Below are 10,212 nucleotides of genomic sequence, written 5' to 3'. Positions count from 1 at the left end.
TGGAATGGAATTAATCACTGACAGCGTGGATTTCTTGGGATAGGGGAGGGGAGTCCCCCAGGGAGGGAGAGCAATTACAGGGTGTCATGAGTTTAAAGCATTAACTAAAAAAATTACTAGAAAACGTACTCATTTCTTGCTGTGAGATATGGATTAGAAAAAGAGCAAAACAGGCTTACAACTTAAAAGGAACAAAGAAAATTTAACAAAAACTACAAGAATAAGAAACCAGAATAAAACCTCCAGAACCCCTTTTTCTCCACTACCCAACCATTCCTTTGTTCACATGACAACATGGAGACAAAAAAACCCCTGGTGGTTAAAACAGTCTTAATTTTGCCATAGTCTTTTCATCAGTCTTTGTAGAGAAAAAGTTTTCTTCTGCTAATCTATGGAGTTTTTCACAAGAAAACCATTCTTCTTATGGTTTTCTATTTCTCTGATGCCAGCTGCCTGGAAACTGTCATCAGTTCTCTCCTCCCATTTCACACCACTCTGAGGTGGGTTTTTGGGCCATGAAGTCAAGGGGTGTCATTTGAAGGATGAGTTATTCAAAGGCAAAAGTTCTCTTCATCTGTCTCTGTCAGCATTTCTGGAAACAGAAATTTTCTCTTTGCCTCTTAAAGGCCATAAATCTTCAACAACTATCACTTCTCTTTTTCTGTTCCAGCATCTCATAAGATTACAACTACTTCATCATTTGCTTAAATCCACACTTTGAAATACTCCATTCCCCCCAATATACTCTGTCATGAATTAAAGGAGTTTTTTCAGACACTTTTGCTAAAACCATAGTTTTAGCAAAAGAATATTTCAGCTTATTAAAGCATCTCCTTATTTCTCTCTCCCATCTGAAGCTTAATTCCTTTATTCACTGTTTTTGATAGTTTATGTTGTCTCTTTACCTGTTGATCACTCTTTCTCCTCTCTCGGGAGAAAAGGATTAACCTGCAAGTCTCATCTGGGTAGTGAAAAAGTTAAAATCTTGCCCAGGCTTTTTAGATGGTTTGGTGATTTCTGCTGGAGCAGGGGCTGGAATTGTCTGCAATGGAAGATTTTTCATGGCTGCTCTGGAGAGTGTGGTCACTGTCTCAGCCCGCCACAGATCAATGGATTTCTCTCTCCTTACTCAGCAGTCTCTGGTGAAACAAGTGGCAAAAACTGCAGCCAAGCCAGAGACCGGCCTGGCCCGGCCGGAGCCCAGGAGAAGCCCTGCAGGCCCCATCTCTTGGCCGAGAGCCATGGCAGGCCCAGCCCAGCCCTCGCCTGGGCTGCACGGCCTGGGCAGGGGACAGGAGGCCAGCTGGAGCTCTGTTACCTTTCACAGCCAGGAACAAAGAGACAAAGAAATTCCCAGGCTTAGGTCTTAAGGTGGTGTTCACAGGTTGATCTCACTTTTAATGGTCAAAATTAATGTCAATTCTCAGAAATGGCCAGTGATTGGCTAGGAGGAAAAAATCCCAGCAGCCTTCAGCAGCCTAAACTTCTTTAGGTGTTTCCCTTTGTTTTCCCTAAATGTCAATCCAACACAGGGTCATGGAATGATTTAGGTTGGAAAAGACCTTTAAGGTCATCAAGGCCAGCCTTTAACCCAACACTTGGGTGGCCAATGCCACCCTTAATCTGTGTCCCCAAGCACCAGGTTGGGCTGAATCTGTGCATGAATCCTGTGAATCCCCATCCATTCCAGAGAAACCGGATTCATGGAATCTGTTTCCATCTCGTGCTCCAACACTGACATTTGGGGACATCGGTGAGCTCTTGGTGGCATTGCTGGTGGGAATGGCAAAAGCAGAAGGAAACTGGAGAGTTTAGGAGCTGGGACTTCTTTCCTCTTCAAAGGTCTGACACGAAGTTGGGCACTGAGTAATTTGCTCAAGTAATTTGTGGAGTTCTTCACCTTTTCGTTCCATGGCTGAGTTTGAATGCTCTGATGTTTGACGGTTCTGATGTTTGAATGCTCTGATGTGTGAATGTTCTGATGTCTGAACCTTCTGATGTTTGAATGTTTGAATTTGGGGGTTATTTTAACACCCACCCAGCAGGGCTCTTGTGTATTCAAGTATTTAAATGCAATTTGCTGTAAATCAGACCCTACTTTTCTGGACTTGTTTAGGAATAGGATTTTATCCAGCTGAGTGGTTCCCATTAGGACTTTTAATTTTTAATGAACTACTTGAACGGCTGTAATGACTGTTAGCCAGAAGCTGTAGGTGAAGCAACTCCACCACCCCTGTGCCAGCCTCTGCCTGAAGCTAAAGCTCAGTTTAAACCCTCGGCTCAGACCCTCCTTTGAGGCACCCAGGCCATCGTTCCCGCGTCATTGGAAAGAGGAGGGGAATATTGTGATTGGCAAAGTTCCAGCTCTTCCCAGCAGAAGCCGTGGGATGATTGCCTTTTGTTTAAATGTCAGAGGATCAGGGACATCCGAGGGAAGAAATGGCCTTTTAGATCATCAAAATCTGCATCACAAGTGGTGGAAAACGTGGGCATCAGGAATATCCCTCTGGAATGGCCGTGACTCAGCAGTTCTGCCTGGCACTGCAGCCCATCCCAGCTGCTGGGAGGGCATGGGGCATGGAGCATTCAGTGCAGGGCTGTTCTGAGCACACACAAAGCCAGATTTAACATTTCACAATCAGGAAAATGTGAATTATGTCAGGAATTACAGGAGGAAACCTGGAGGCCAAGCTGATCCCAGTTACCCATAACCTGGATATCAATGATTTCCCAACAGCTCCTGCAGTGCAACCAGCTGGGCTCTGCTTCTGGAATATTCCATAGGGAATATCTTCTGCTTCTGGAATATTCCATAGGGAATATCTTCTGCTTCTGGGATATTCCATAGGTCCCAGGCAAAACCTTGACTCCTTTCTGCCAAGCTCTGCATAAACGTTTTGCAAGAGCCTGAATCTACTCCAAGGAGCCTAAAACAGCCCAGCAAAGGGGCTGGACAGAGCAAGAATTATAAGTTCCTGTCCACAAATAGAAAAACAGGCAGAGAAGGAGGAAGTGGTTTTCCAAAAATCCCTGTGTGTAACTGGGGTGACAACCAGGCCCCCAAAATCCCAACCCAATTCTTTCAAAGAGATCAGAGCCTCAAATTCTGTCAACTCAGGTGATGGAGTGGGAGAACAACAAAATTTGAGAGAGGACAGAATGTGAGGGTGCAGAATTAGTCAGGTTTTACTGTCCTGTGGTAAAACATGGCCAGATATTGTTGTGGCAGTGCTCAGTGTTGGATTTGTGAGTTCTGAGTGTTGGATTTGTGAGTGCTCTGTGTTGGATTTCTGAGTGTTGAGTGCTGGATTTGTGAGCATTGAGTGTTGAATTTGTGAATGCTGAATGTTGGATTTGTGAGTGCTCAATGTTGTATTTGTGAGTGCTGACTGTTGGATTTGTGAGTGTTGAGCGCTGGATTTGTGAGTACTGATTTGTGAGCTTTGAGTGGGATTGAACTCTCCCCTTTGTAATCTCTGCCTACACAGACTGTTTCATTCTCATCCATGGAATTTTGCTGCCCCAGTCCTGCTTTTCTTCCTCACTCCTGACTTCCCCTCAAAGCTCCCTTCACCTTGACACGTGCAGGAGACTCTCAGGCTTGAATTCCTGACAAAACCCTTGTACATTCACTATTTCAATTCATTATTCCTTTCATTCTGATCCAGCCTGGACAACCAACCTCCTGTTCAGCTGCTTCAATGCACGTTTTTCTTGGGAAGGAGGATGGACTTCCTGCAAAGTGATTCATAGGTCACTGTCTAAGCTGTGCTGATTATCCCAAAGGCTTCTTCCTTCCCAGCCCTGTTCATTACACTCAGAGTGACATTTGAAGGCTCTGTGGTAAATACTGGATGAGTGGAAAGTGGGAATTGTAGCTGGTTTGGGAGCTTTTCCATTATTTCAGGATTTACAAATGTTACAGCTTGGTCCTCCTGTCCCAAAGTGGGAGCCGAGGGTTTGCTGGATCTGCAGGAGGAGCTGGCAGCTCTGACCAAAAGTCTTGGATACTGGGATGGTTCTTACCCCAAATCTCTGGGATCACAGCCCTGCAAAGAGGGGGTTGAAGGCTTTTTGGGCAGTAGTGGAGCTGCCCATGGAAGTGGGGGGGTCACCACTCAGAAGATGAGAGGGTGTGGAACTTGAGGACGTGGCTGATGACTGGACTCCGTGATCCCAAAATCCTTTTCCAGCCTCAATGATTCCACGGTTCTGTGGTGCTGTGGGGTTTTGCTGCCTGCTCTGTCCCTTTGCATTGCCATCCTTATCGCAGCAGTGATTTCCTCCCCGGGCTCATCCCTGATAATGCCAACATTGTAAAGTGCCCTTTCCAAGAGTGGCAGTGTTTGAGTCACTGCCCTGCTGAATCAGAGCCCTTTCCTCCCTTTCCAGGGCTGTCTTCTTCCCATCCTGGGCCGGAGCCCTGCCAGCTCTGGGGACAACAGGAAGCCTTGTTTTATAACGAAAGTTTCAAGGGACAAAAAAACCCACCAAAAAAAGGAAAAATTCAGAAAGCAAAGCTAGAGAAGCAAAACATTGCTACCTCTTTGTGTGTATCCTCCCCCTTCCTCCTGGGAGTCAGAAGCAGAGGAAACCCAAGGAAATGTCCAAGGGTTTAATCGGTACAAATCACTGGCATGGCCTGGGCCAGCATCCCCTGGGAAGGACTGAGGGCTGAGTCAGCAGCTCAGATCCTCTCCCTGTCAGCCGGGGACTCCTGCAAGGTGAGGGATTCCTGTCCCTCCTTCCTGCTGGACAGCAGTCACCAGTTTCCATAGGCATGGAATGGCAGCCAGAGGGAAAAGGGCCAGGGTAAAGGAAAGGGCAGGGTCTGCAGGGAATGGGGAATGGGGAGAGAGGAGAGGAGAGGAGAGGAGAGGAGAGGAGAGGAGAGGAGAGGAGAGGAGAGGAGAGGAGAGGAGAGGAGAGGAGAGGAGAGGAGAGGAGAGGAGAGGAGAGGAGAGGAGAGGAGAGGAGAGGAGAGGAGAGGAGAGGAGAGGAGAGGAGAGGAGAGGAGAGGAGAGGAGAGGAGAGGAGAGGAGAGGAGAGGAGAGGAGAGGAGAGGAGAGGAGAGGAGAGGAGAGGAGAGGAGAGGAGAGGAGAGGAGAGGAGAGGAGAGGAGAGGAGAGGAGAGGAGAGGAGAGGAGAGGAGAGGAGAGGAGAGGAGAGGAGAGGAGAGGAGAGGAGAGGAGAGGAGAGGAGAGGAGAGGAGAGGAGAGGAGAGGAGAGGAGAGGAGAGGAGAGGAGAGGAGAGGAGAGGAGAGGAGAGGAGAGGAGAGGAGAGGATCAATGGTGGATATGATAATGGAGAAGAAAAAAAGGAGGAAAGAAGGAAAAGGAGCAAGACAGACCACGAGGAATGAAGCCAGCTCCAAATGGCATGGTTTGGGTTGGAAAAACCATCCCAGGGTGCTCCAAGCCCTGTCCTGCCTATCGTTGGACACTTCCAGGGATCCAGGAGCAGCCACAGCTGCTCTGGGAATTCCATTTCATGCCAGCTGAGTTGAGGGAGTTGAGGGAGCAGAGAGTGGTGACATCCCCGCCCCTGGATAAAGGAGAGGATCTCTGAGGTCCTTTCCCACCCAAACTATTCCAGGATTCCATGACCAGGCAGCTGTGAGCACTGGGAAATCAGCAGGCTCTGAGAATGAAGAGAGGAAATAAGAATTGGGGATGATGCAGGAGGCCCAGGAGGTGACACAATGGTGACATCAGCACACAAAGCAGAGGCCAGGGGGGTGCAGGGGACACAGGCTGGGGGTTGTTGTAAACATCCTGCCCAGAAAGAATCCTGCTTTTCCAAATATTTCATTGTGAAACTGTCCCTGCCGTCATCTCCCCAAATAACAAATGCTTACCCCGTGACTGACCCCCATTGTCAATCACCATTTTGGACAAACATTTTTAGGGTTACTCCCCCTTCCCTAAAAGTCATGTTTGTTATTACAAATAAATTTTCTAATAGCTTTTAATGCACCTTTTTTAACCACCTCCCCAACGATTCAAAGGAAATCCTCATAAACTCCCCGTTAGCAAGAGGGGGTTGGGTGGATTATCCAGGCACATTTTCAGTGCTTTATTTACTGTAAAAGCTGTGCTCACCAATGGCTGGAAAGCCTCGAGCAGGATTTTACTGAGATGCTCAGCTGCCCACCTCAGTTACTCTTAGCTTTCTGTGCTTATTTCTGTGTTTGGACTGAAATAGCTCCCTATTTTTATTTCCTTAGAACTTCTAGACAATGGAAAAGGTTTGCTTTTAAATCCAGGGGTAAGAGATATGAATATTTGAGGATTTAGAGCTCCTTTTTCATTCCAGTCTGAGCAGTGACTCTCAGGAGCTTTAGCAGTGGCTTATCTGTGAAATAAACTGTTCTTCCACTGCTTCCCACTGGACAGGGTTATCAATACTCATAAAATTGTTGTCTTGTAATAAGAAATTTTCCACATTTAGTGTTCATAAGCCTGGCAGGGCTCCCCTGCCAGAGGTCAAAGACAGGCACTCAAAAATTCCAATTCGGCCCTCAAGTGGAAGAAGTCCAAATTGATCCTCGTGGGCAGCTTAGGGAGAGCTCAAGATTCGACTGAGTTTCTGGTCACTGAGATGCCATCGGTCCCTAATCACACCCTGCTTTGGGGTTTGGTGTTCAGGTTTGGGGTTGGGCACTCAAATCTCTTAAACTTAGCACTTTGAGATTCCTTTTGGTGGAAACAACGGGAATTAGAATACCTGGACCTGGGATCAGCTTCCTACAAATGGTTTTCAAAGCGTTTCGTGGTGAAGGAACCTGGGATGGTGGAAGGTGCCACTGTCCTGGGATGGGGTTTAAGGATGGGGTTTAGGGATGGGATTTAAGGTCTCTTCCAACCCAAACTGTTCTGGAATTCCAAGATTCTCTGATCCTTCATTTAAATTCCAAACAAATCCCCACAGGCCACAGCCTAACTCCAAGTTCTCCGAGGCCACAGGGCACGAAGTTTGTGCTGCAGCAGGACTGACTCAGGCTAAATATGAGGAAAAACATCCCAGCAATAAAAGAAACAAAGTTTTCAGAAGAAGTTCCACTTCACAGAAGTTTACAGTGGAGTTATTGCCTCTCCAGGACAAATTCCAGCCCCAGCAGGAATGCACAGGTCTCGCAGAAAGTGCTTCTGGAAATGACAGGGACAAAACCACTCTCGTCTTGGAAGAGGGGCCTGGAGCTGACCTGGAGTTCCTCTCTGGCTCAGCTTTCCTGAATATCCCCATTTATCCATGGGAAACGAGGGCAGGAAGCAGGGAAATGATGTCACAAAGCAAAACTGCGAAGTAGGACTTAGGTCTCTTCTCTGGGGGGACAAGAAAAAGAGGGGAAATAAACAAAGCAGAGAAAGAAAAGCTTCATTCCAAGCTTTTCCTGACTCTTCATCCATGGCTTCCTTGCATGTTTCTGATGTATTTGAAAAGAATATTTTCTTTAAGTTCAAGAGTTGATCACAGCCAGCTTATCTCCAACCTCAGCCTCTCAAAATCTCCATGTCTGGATCAGAACATCTATGCATCCCAGGACCAGAGATGGTCCTGGCAGTGTTAGTGGTTGTCACTCATTTAGGAACAACTTCAGCCCAAGGCTGCAAGAATTTAGCTCAAGATCTCTATTCTCATGTTCAGGTTACAGTCACTGACCTCCTCCAGTTTGAAGAGTTAAAATTTAGACAAACCCTGCTGGTTTGAAGTGGTTTTCAGCCAGAAATCCCTGGGAATGCTGGTGAGATTCAGCTCAGACGATGCCGATATTCCCTCTGCATTCCCCTCCCTCTGTACCAAGCCTGGTGTCAGTGTGTAGCTTGTAAAGAACTCATTGAGATCAAAGTCCCTCCCACTGAATCCCAGATTCTTTGGATGTGGAGGAGAAAGCAAGAGGATTCTGTTCCTTGGATGAAATTCCTACTGAGATGAACCCAAATCAGCCCTCAGGTCTGGACACCAGGGAAAGGAGAGGCCCAGCCTGGTCCCCTAACCTGCATCTGGTTCCAAATCCAGCTCTTCCTCACCCCTCTGGTGGGTTAAACCAGAGAATTCCAGTCTGTGGGACTCAGGGAAAATTCCTTTGATATTTTCTTCTCTCATCTCCTTGTATAAACTGGAGTTTTGACACTAAATTGAAACCACGCACGCAAAGCAAGGCCTGCTTGACTCGAGGTTTTCATATTTTCATCAGGGAACAGCAAACCCAGTCTGATCTGTAAACAAACACCGTCAACTCCTGGTCAAAACCAAAAATTCATAATCATAAACTGGAAAATAATCAGGTTTTGATGCAAAGCCATAATTTTCCATGGGAAAACCTCCAAAATTCCATGGCAGGGTATGTCAGATGGATAAAGGAGATCCAGGCCAGCTCCAAACCAGCTCACACCGGTACCAGAAAGGGCCAGGACTGGCTGTATCAACCCAGCATCGTCTCCTCTGCCCGTGTTTACACCAAAAATCAGCCTCCTATTAAATCCACATTGGACAATGGCTCTACTCCCTCTTTCCTTTGCCTCTGGCCAATGTCTTCCCAAAAACATCAGTGGATGTAGTGATCCGAGCAGTTCATTGTGTCCCTTCCTGCCCTCAGGATCAGATATGGCCAGAGGAAACAGCCAGTGGAGATGGGTGGGTTTTGGGGTCCCTTCCAACCCAAACCATCCCAAAGTTTTCTGTTTTTATGGAGTTGGTGAATAAAATTTACAGGTTTTACCCCACTGAATAGCAGAATTCTGCACCCAGGCCCTTCCCTGCAGCTTCTCCAGAGCAGAGAATCAGCAGAAGGACTGGCCCATGGGTTTTCCTTGGGTAGCAGCATGGAGCTGCCGATATCCCTGTTTGGAGAATCTGAACCTGACTCATTTTCAGCCTCTCAGGAGGGACCTGTGTGAGGAAAGGACCCACACCTCCACCACCACCACCAAAGTGATATTTTCTCTGTGTAAGAAATTGCACCTTGGATTTTAGAAGAGATTCCAGGGAGCAATTCCCTCTTTGTTGGCCAGCCCCATGCCCAGAAATGCTGGAATTGGGCACAGAGAGCAGAGGATGGAAGATTTTCCTCTTGACCTTTGCGAGCTTCTGTTGGTGCTGCTGGAGGCTGCAGGCATCATTGTTCCAGAGAGAAATCCCTCTGGCCGGTTCCTGGTGGATACTGCTGCTGTTTGCTTAAGGAAACAGGGTTATTGCTGGGGTTATTTTTATTGGGTGCCATCGTTTTTAGCATCCCCACGTCAATGTGTGTCACTAACAATGACTTGTAAAAGGATACAGCAGTTGCTAAGGAAACCTCTGCAACAGCAGAGCCAAACAAATAACACAGCAGAGGCCGCTGGGGTCTGCAAAGCTTCACCCGCTCAGCTGGAGAAACTTTTTATTTTCCAAGCTGGGAGATGCTCCACCTGACGCCTAAAACCACAGACCAGACAAAATTCAGGGAATCAAAAGTGTTTCTATTTATGGAAGGGCCTTCAGGTGCATTTTGGACACCCACCCCAAATGGACAGCAGGTCATGGGTTTCCCACTTTTATAAGTTTGGTCCATTTGCACATTGGGGTTCATCTTCCAATTCCAGCTGCAGGGAATGAAGGGATTTCCCCCAAGTTTGCTGCCCCCAGCTCCCTTTTGTTTGCATCTCTGGGGCCTGAGGCAGTGAGGTGTCCTTGGCTGCCAGGCCTGGAGAGGAATTGCTGTGTCTGCCCAAAGTGGGGAAGCAGCAGCTGCCGCTGGGTGTGGAGTTTGGAGTTCCACACTGAAGAGCTGCAGGGTCACAAATACCTGGGAAATGGAAAAGCTGAAACCCTGAGACATCAGACCCTCGCCAGGGAAAAGTTTGAGTGGCAGAGACTCCTCCAAGTTTTGTGTGTTCCCCAGATTAAAGAAGCAACAGGAGCACGGAGCTATTTCTGGCCTCTGCTGATCATTAATTGTTGAAAGCAGCCTTGGAATCTCTGTTGGGATATTTCATTTCACTGGGAGAGCAGGAAGCAACAATGGCCTTCAATCCCTGCTAAGCTGCAGGAAGCACAGGGCAGACCAGACACCTGCAGGCTCTGATGTCCTCAGGACATGTCCAGGTGTCCCAGGGGGCTCCAGAGGCTGGGACATCTCCAGGGGAGGCTGCTGGGGGTTTCTACCATGGTTTCTGGGCTGGGTGGGTTAATCAATGGATCTTATTCTTAAAGAATGACAGCCCAGCCTT

This window comes from Cyanistes caeruleus, chromosome 29 (genome assembly GCF_971803275.1).
Source record: "Cyanistes caeruleus chromosome 29, bCyaCae1.hap1.1, whole genome shotgun sequence".
Taxonomy (NCBI): Eukaryota; Metazoa; Chordata; class Aves; order Passeriformes; family Paridae; genus Cyanistes; species Cyanistes caeruleus.
This window is presented reverse-complemented; position numbering follows the sequence as displayed.